The sequence below is a fragment of the Triticum aestivum genome, chromosome 3B, assembly GCF_018294505.1.
Source record: "Triticum aestivum cultivar Chinese Spring chromosome 3B, IWGSC CS RefSeq v2.1, whole genome shotgun sequence".
NCBI classification, from domain to species: Eukaryota; Viridiplantae; Streptophyta; class Magnoliopsida; order Poales; family Poaceae; genus Triticum; species Triticum aestivum.
The window spans coordinates 763,933,197-763,942,989 of record NC_057801.1 but is presented as its reverse complement, the minus strand read 5'-3'; positions in this window follow the sequence as shown (position 1 = coordinate 763,942,989).

The following is a 9,793-nucleotide window of genomic DNA, read 5'->3' as shown; positions in this document are numbered from 1 at the left end:
TTTGGTCAAAGAGGAATTTAGAGCCGTCATTTGGCACACTAAAATCACATGCAAGATCACCCAGAAATTTGTACTACCAGTACTAGTACTGCATGTTAGATGAAAAAACACGATCAAGATTGAGAAAAAGATCATCAACAAGAGACATTACCTGGACTTGCTTAATGAGGGATCCTGGAGAGGGGGGCTTGGACAGAGTGATGGCTTTGAGCTTGTCTGCGGTAGTCTCGGTGGGGTGCTTGCGCTTCTTCGTACCATGAGCCTCGATGGTTTTGGCCAGAGACATAGACATCACGTCTGCCGGTGCTTCGGCGTCCATCCAAGAGAGGAAGCTGAGAGAGAAGAGTGAAAAGAGGAACGAGATGAGGGAGAAGCGAAGCGAGTGGGGGTTTTCTTCAAGAGAGGAAGCTGAGAGAGAAGAGTGAAATGATGGTTGCTTCGTCCGTCCAACTTACTGCTGGAAAGGAGGGGGTTTCGTGATTTGACGGCTCATTGGGCATTACTGCGGCGCTTCGATCGGGGTAGTCTACTGTCACTCTACTATGGAGTAATTTAGTGCATGGCTGGTGGACCCAGGTGCTGGCTGTCCCACACGTTGGTGAAAGTGAGTAATTTAGTGCATGGCTAGAGGAGGATCCGCATGGTAGAGCATGTCCATTGTTTTTCTGAAGAAAAAAATGATTACAGCAAGCATTTCCACTCTTATGACGGAGGAGTGCGAAACACGGCAGACACTTGAACATACACGGTGCTCCTACTACTAGGCATGTGCAGTGGTTCATACTAGTACATCACTACTAGACAATCTTGTTGCTAGTGTAGTAAGATATGACGATAACAAATGATGTTGTGCGCATGTCAACTAGTCCTATCTGTAACATAGTACCGCTTTTTCAACTGTCCGATCGAGAATGAACGGTGAGATCAATGTTAACAGAAGTAGGTCTACAGCGCACGGAGAGTACGGTGCTACAGTACTCCACGAAACATGAACCATATGAAGCAGGAATAGTGTTAGACAGGGTGTATGAAGGGTGCACGGGATGGGAGCAAAAGTTCCCTTCTCGACCCACTTTTGGGTGTTTGGCAGAGTACATGAAGGGTGCATGAGTCCACACTAGTAGGTTAACAAAAATACATGAAGAGGAAACAACTATATTGAGATGAGAATGCAACCAAACACACCCACACGCTTTGTGCTACAGTGACTGGTCTGCATCATCTGAGTTTGATCCAATGGTCATGTTACGCCGAGACATGGCCATGCCCATGCAGAGGGCGCCTAAACACCACTGAAGTCCCTCTGCTTATCGAGGCGCACGACATTGGTGATGCAGGGTGCAACCACCCATAGAGCCTGCTCCCAGTCGATGGGAGCCAGCTCGTCAAAGACGGCGTCCAATGGCACGAATGGATTCCAGTGACAGAGCCCTGAAAGGATTCACCCAGCAACGGCGACGGCAGCCTGCAACCCCTCCTTGTCCAGCTCAGCCCCCACCATCGCGCAGAGACGTCTCAGCTCCTCGGAGATATAGGTGAAGAAGGAGACCAGGTCAGGAAGCCGCAGCTAGTTGAAGTCGACCGGGTGGTTGAACGGGTTTAGCCCAATGGCCGGCATCGTCGCGCTGGCACGACGTTAGGCATCGCGCAGTGGCTGAGGCGATCCTGGACCTCGTCACGATCGGCCCGCTCGCACTCCAGCCGGCTCCCCTAACGGCCTATCATATCTCCCACTTTCTGCAGCAACGCCGCCGATGCCTCGAGCATCTTTGTGGACGCCTGCCGCTTTTGAAGCTCCGTGAACTCCCGCACATAACGTAGGAGCATGGCAATCCTCCCTCCTCCTTGAGCTCACGGAGCTCCACGTCCTTGGCCCTGAGCTCCGCATCCTTGGCATGCAGCTCCTCTGTCAGGCGCCTCACCTCGGACTCCGTGATCTACTGCGCCGCCATGGCACCAGGTAGAAGCAATGGGGATAGGAAGCAATGGGGAGAGGAAGCAAAGGGGGCGAAACGGCTGAAAGACAATGCAATCTACGGGAAGGCGGAGGGATCCAGCCGAGGAGCGGGGAATCTTTTGGTTTTCACCACGGTAAAACACCAGTCGAGGACTTCTCACATCAGAGAGCAGTGGGTTTTACAGGCGGAGTCATCGTGACTAATTGCTGTCGCGCCTGCTCCCGTCAATTAAAAAATTAAAAATCCTGTCGCGCCTACTCCCGTCAATCAAAAAATTAAAAATCCTGCCGCACACAAACACCAGAGCAACGCCGCGGTGGATATTTAAATTTACCTGCCGGCAAGTAGATAAAAAAAGGGGTGAAAAAACAAATTTGGCGGCGGCCTAGCTAATCGGTCGAACTAACCCAACTAGCTAGCCACTGTGCTTCACTTATGTACTCGGCAGGAAAGGTGGTCTTTCGTGATTTGACGACTCATTTACTTGCTTCGGCGCTACGATCGAGGAGGACCCAGAAAACACGCGGTAGGGCGTCCCACGTCAGGTAGAATATATGCGTGCACCACCCGGGAGGACCCCGAAACCGCGTGGTAGGGTGTGCCACGTCTCGGCACGGAGGAAAAATGTGCGTGTAAAAATATACTCCCTCTGTCTAGGTGTGTAAGTCATCTTATGAAAATCAAATAATCCAAAAACACTTAGGCGTGGTGCATTAACTTCTATCTTGTTTCTTGTTTCTTGACATATCAACCAATAAGAGATGAGGGGTGTGCATGCTTTTAATGATTTGAGACTACCAAACACGACATGCAGTGGTTAGTTCATTGCATGCAATGCTATTAATTAGCAAATAAACATTAAGGTCTCTCGTTTTCCCCTCCTTCTTGGTCACGGTAACTTACTCACCTAGACGGAGGGAGTACTGTATCAGACGTCGGCAGTAACTCTAGTACCTATGGTTCGACCTCGGGACCCAGCTAATCGGTCAAAAACACCCCACTAGCCAAACAGCTTCATCATGCAAACGTGGCACGGATGATAGATGTGGTTAGCTCCATCTTGACCAGCCACAACGTCTCTTGTTCTAGGCGATTCTTCTATTTTCCAAGATTTTTTTTAGTTGTAATAACACCACGGCAAGCTAGCGCCGCTCTTCGTGTGTGCCCGTGGATGGTGGAGAGAAGAGAGATTGAGATCACAGACCTGGGACCCACCAGTAAGTGACAACGGTGATGCACGTGTTAACGAGCACTCCCTCTACTCTACTCAACGTAATATTGTATAAAATCAAGTTATGGGACAAAGCCAACAACCGTTGTTGTTTCAGGCTATCGACTTACGCTTTGTAGTCCAGGTTGCTAGTTCGAATCTCCTCTTTTAGATTTGTTAGTTTTAGGTCCAAATTTGATGAATGACAAGTGGGACCCCCATGTGTTGTTCCGATATTTCAGTGTAGTATGGTTTTTTGAACAAACACTTTGCGCGGTTAGACAAGTAATGGCACGAGTTACACGTATTTTGCAAGTTTATAAACAAAAATGACAGCGGCATAGAATATCACATCCACCCCGCAGCTTAGATACTATGGTGGTACGAGTTTTTACACCGTTGGAAGTGAGATCCAATGGCTTGGGAGTAGTCTTTGTAATTATGCGCAATTTCCAAACTCTCCAAAGGTTTTTTTGCAAATAAAACATTCAGGCCTCGTGTGTGCCACTACATCTTCGATCCAATGGCTCCGGGTTGCTCATATTAGGTGCTCCCCGTAGCTTCATTACCCGCTACGGTGATATGAGCATCTAGGTCGTCTGATAAGTGATTAGATGGCACATGCATAGTACTTGTACTTTTTGCGCATTTCCCAAACTCTATCAGTCGTATATTGCAAAAACATTCAAACCTCCTACTGTGGGCCGTTAGATCTCAGTGAACTCGTATCACCATAGAATCTACGGTGCGCAAGCACCTCATATACTCCTGTGCAAGAAAACATAAGGTGCTATCGCAGCTTGGATGCTACGGTGATACTAGCTTCGAGGTTGTTTGATCTGAGATCCAATGGCATCTGAGAAATCTTTGTGCTTGTAAGCAGTGGCCGAACTCTTTTGGGGCTTTTCTGCAAAAAAACATTCAAACCACTGAGGAGGTGTTGGGTCACAAATCCAACGGCTCCGAAGAGCTTGTATCAGCAAAGCATCTAAGGTGTGGTAGCACATGATATTCTTGCATACAGGAGAATATGATGTCCTCCTTCATCTTAGATGCTACGGTGATACGAGCTTCGAGGTCGTTGGATATGGGATCCAAGGGCATCTGAGTAGTTTTTGTACAAATTGTGTGCAATTCTCAAACTAAGCAAGGTTTCCTGTTAAAATATTAAGACACATCATGTGATCTGCTATATCTCAGATCTACAATCTCCAAGCAACTCGTATCGGCATATAGCATCTAAGGTATGGGGGCACATGATATTCTCCCGGGGAGGAGGGGTGGGGGTGCACAACCAATCGGTGGTTGCGAGGGTGGGGACAAATATAATCTAAACAACCCTAAACAAAGTTCCACAATTTCATCTAAGGTCGAGGGGTTGACCCTCGACAATCATAGCTCCGCCTAAACACAACATTTGCATGTACTGTAGTACTAGACTTAATATTCATGTTTCAGTCTCATGTTCATTTTAAATACTGAACTGAGGACCATGCATGTCTTACATTTTACTCCCTTCGTTCCTATAAATATTAGTTTTTTAGAGATTTCAAATGGATTGGCACATACGGATGTACATAGACATATTTTAGAGTCTAGATTCACTCATTTTGCTCTGTATATAGTCACTTGTTGAACTCTCTAAAAGACTAATATTTAGGAATAGAAGGAGTATTTTTGAATTCGTGTCATACATGCATGGTTTGGAAAAATAGATGCACTATACTTATTGGATTGTTGTTGTGTTCGTGCGTGTGTGTCTCTGTGTGTGTGTGTGTGTGTGTGTGTGTGTGTGTGGTCATATGCTTGATACATACAAAGTTTTCTCACCTCCATATTGTTCATCTTTTAAATTTGAATTTGCATTGGAAAACTTACTAGGGATACCATGAAATGTGAAATCCACGTTGAGATCACTATATCACAAACTCACTCTAATTCAACAACTCGTCATAAATCAATTACCACGTTAAGATTAGTATTTGCAAGGAAAATACGGTATTGTAATACACCTAGATTCATTCATCAATTTAAAAGGTTCCTTTCGTATTCTCGAATGGTAGGACCCAACGGCGTACCAGCCAGACCTTGGCTCATGTTGATCCTAAAAAATAAAAAAAATAAAAAAACAGGCTCGTGTCCTTCAGTGGCGTGCGTGGTACGCACATTAGGCAACCCCAACCAGTCGAGCCTCAGCGTTTCAAGTCGAAATACCTGGCGGCCAGAATTGCAGCCCTAGGAAACTCCCCTCATGTCCCCGGTCCATAATGACTACCGATGAACAACAGAGGGATGCTTTAGTAACTAGACAACATTACCTATCGTGCCGAGCACGGTTCAATTCCCTAGGTCGCCGCTCGTCAAGGTCACTCGTCAAATGCATTGCCTAGTACTACTACTACTACACTAGGATGAGGACAGAATTGAGCCCGTTTATTCGTGCCTAGTACTTGAGTTAAAATATCAGGCAATGCACTGGCACAGAAGGATTACCCTTTTACTCTGCATATATAACTTGTCTGAAGTCTAACTAAGCAAAATGTTTGACCAAATCCTTTCTTAAGAAATACAACAGGACAGATGTACGGCTTGAAAATTTATTGCATGATGCAGGTTATGATATTGTTTCGAATCCTGGATCTTAAATTTCAAAAAGTACAAAAGTGGGCATGAATTCTTGAAACTGAGCATGGTCACGTGATATGGCACAAATATTACTTCATAAGTTTTTTCTTCAATTTGAGACAAGCTGCTTATGACAAGTTGCACAAATGAAGAGCCAAGATATTTTGGAACAAAGACCTGTCACGTTAAGGCGAACGCTTTCACTATTGAAACCGTGGGCGTTTCGTGCCGCCACAAGTCCCCGCTTCTCATCGGCAGGTGTCGTCCGAGCAAGCGTGTGATGAGTCGATGGGAGGCATGCGAGCAGACCGCTGCGCCGGCTGACAGGGAGGCGTGCGAGCAGACCGCTGTGCAGGCTCACCGGGAGGCGAGCCCTTTAACCAGGCTCCGCCGCCCCACCTTCTTCCCAACTGCTCCCACTTTTAATGTCGTCGGCGCCGTAGTTTAAAATCAACCCCGCACTACCCGGTATCGCTACAATCTTCTCTCTTCCTCTCCGATTCTCCTGACGTCTACCTCCAACTAGTCTGACCTAAACGTACGCCATGCCGCATCATGATGGTCTGCCCTTAGTGTTCCAATTTCCTGAGGAAGACACCCAGCCAGAGTCTCAAGAACATAAGGCGCTTTTGGACGAGCTTGAACTGGCCTTGCGGGAAGATGCCGCGCCTGTCCCCACTCCCGTTCTGGCTCCCGTCGCCCCGACTGCGCCAGCGCCCATCCCCGTGGCATTGATGGGCGGGGAGCCGCACATTCTCTCCGAGCTTGATCCCACGGGGTTCCACGAGGTCCCCGCCGACTTTCACGCGCCCGTGCACCTGCCAGCGCATGCGCCTGTGCGTGCACTGACGCGCACGTCCGTGCCGGTGCATGTGCACCTGCCAGCGCATGCGCCTGCGCATGCACTGACGTGCGCGCCCGTGCCGGTGCCCGTGCACACGAATGTCTCCGCCGCGCTGTTGACAATGCATGTCCCCGCGCGGGTGCCAGTGCCCTCCTCAGCGGCATGGATGGCCGCCGTCGACTGCTTCCTTGCACCAACGCCAGTCGCCTCCTCCCGCCAGTTGACTCGCTCCGAAGTCCAGAACATTTTGGCCTTCCTTGAAGCTAGGCCAACGTCCAGGAGTACGCCAACAACGGCGCAAGACGCCGCCGTCGCTGTTGGTCAGTGGCCCGACGACACACAGAGCATGCCAGAGGAGCCGCTTCACACTACAAGACGCCCCCGCCGTCGCCGCGTAATCTAAATTTGCCATGAAAAACGTTCGCATTGCCATGCTTAAAATCCGAACGTTTATCATTTCCGTTTATTTTATATCGATCATCGTATAATTTAAAGTCGGAGTCAAACTGAACGAAATCTATTGTTTGATTGATTGAATTTTCTGCTAGAGCCGTATCAAATTAAATATAAAACATCATCAAGCCACATGTATTCCTTGTCATCCAACGACCTAGACTGCATTGCACGTACATCAAGCCGCATGCACTTAATATACTTCCAAATTAACGTGCATTGCACGTACACACTGACTAGTGCTGCTAGTACGTGAAACTGGTGTCGTGACTTGTGAACGCGTCCAGATATGGTCAACGGCAACATCGCCCGCGAGTTCTTTGTGTTTGCCCGTGCGTCTAAACGCAGAAGGGGAGGAAAGAGAGAGAGCACACATGGAACCCACCAGTAAGTGAAGGTGAATAGTACTAAAAATAATATTACATGTTATCCATTAAATAGGCTGTGGTAAAAAAAATTATGTGAACAAAGGGGGTACAACAAATATTGATGTTCTACGTACGTTGCCTATTGACGTGCGGCTTGAAGGCCCGGTCGCTTGTTTGATCCTCGTCCTTTATTTTTTAATTTGTATATGGGTCCAAATTTGTTTCATGACATGTGGCCCCCTCGGTGTGTAGTTTGTAGCACTTTAATTTGTGGGTCAAAATTTGTTCCATTCCAAGTGGACTATCGGTGTGTAGCTTTGTAGCTTATTAATAATAATTAAAGAGCACAACATAGATTTGTTCAATAATACCATGGTGCGACGTTGAAGGCGAGAAAGGACGTGTGAGAGAGAGATGACCGAGCCAGAGGGAAATCAACTAGGGGAGTTGCGGGGGTTGCAACGGTGTTTGGAGTAGTTGTGGGCCGAATGCTACGAAAATATAATCTAAACCGACCGGAATAAATGCCTACACAAATTAATCCAAGGTTGGAGTGTCCCTCGCAATGTAAATAGCTCCGGCTTTGTGAGGGATGGAGAGGTAGTAGCTTTAATGCATGGAAGATGCGGTGTGAGAAAGCGAGGTCAATCGAGAGACATACAGATAGAGAGACAAAGTGAGTGTGGTCCGACATTCATTGAACAGATATATATGCTCTGGAGAGGTATTGTCCGATTGAGCTTTTGGCAAGGATGATGGCTGTAAGATAGAGCTTGAGAGATGATCCAGTCACAGACGTGTAGATATATTTTGTGCGTGGGAGGAAGCAAGGTCAATCGATGACATAGGGTCGTCGTGCGACCGAACGAGTGAGACGGGTTGGAGATAGTGACCTAGATAGACAATGTGCGTGAGAGAGTATACAATGTGAATAGGTCGAATTGGGCTCAAACATGGTGATATATCGTTTTTGTCCGAGAAAGAGCGAGGTCAATCGAGACATACACACACACACACACACACACAGAGAGAGAGAGAGATTGAGCGAGCGTGGCCCACCATGAGGTCGAAAGAGTGGCGGCGGCTTGGATGGACTGACCTAGATAGACAATCTGCATGAGAGAGTATAGAGTGTGTCGATCGAGGCCCGAACAGGGAGATATATCATTTGTGTGTGAAAGAAAACGAGGTTAAATGAGACTCGGATAAAGAGAGCAAGATTGAGCGAGTGTGGCCCGTCGTGCGGAAGTAAGAGTGAGATAGTCTCGAGGTAGTGACCTAGATATACAAAGTGCATGTGTGCGCACGAGAGGTTGGGGGGGCTAGATAGGCAATGCATGTATTTAGCGCGAGAGGGTGAGAGGGAGAGAGAGAGAGAGAGAGAGCACAGCATGGGGGTGCAATGGCGGGTGTGTGAGGTAAATACATTTGGTAACACAGTGGAAAAAGGGGTTGTGTAGTTGAGAGACTTAGAGATCGAAACATGGAGAGAAAGTATGAACGTATATTGGAAACCGATAGCTTCCTAAGGTGGTTAGGAGAGGAAGATTGACCGATACAGGAAGTATGTAGCGTCTGTGCGGGGGGGGGGTGAATGTACATAGTACGAGACTTAACATCGATGTTTCAATTCGGTGTACATTGTAAGATTTGAACTGAGAACCATGCATACGAGTAATTATTTCGAATTTGTGCCATACTAAGTTTCGAAAAGTTGACATTGACTCAATTTGTTGTGTTTTTTTGTAGGTCATATGTTTGAATCCATCCAAAAGTTTTCTCACAACCATGGTGTTCATCATATACATATGAATTTGTATTAAAAAGTAGCGTGGATACAGTGAAATGTGAAATCCACGTTAGAATTGGAGATCGCTACGTGACACACACTCTAATTCAAATAACTAATTATGTGACACACACTCTAATCCACGTTAGCGTGGATACCGTTTAGATTTTTTTTCAAATAACTCCTCATTAATTAATTTATAGCACTCCCTCTGTTCACTTTTATACGACCTTGAAGACATTTCAAACAATGTGCAAAACAGTTCATTTTAAGTTGTCTGAAACGACTTACAAAAGTGAACGGAGGGAGTATCTCGTTTTGAATGACTAATTATTGCAAGGAACACATGGGCATGGTAATACATACAGATTCGTTTGCAAATGAAAGAAGATTAGTTTGCATTCTCAAATGTAGGCACACCAGGCAGACCAGGGTCGTGTTGGGTTGGACGCTTCTTCGGTGCCTTAAAGGCACCTGCCTTTGGGTCACTGACATGTGGGCGAGCCACCTGTTGGGCCCACATGTTATGGACACAAAGGCAGGTGC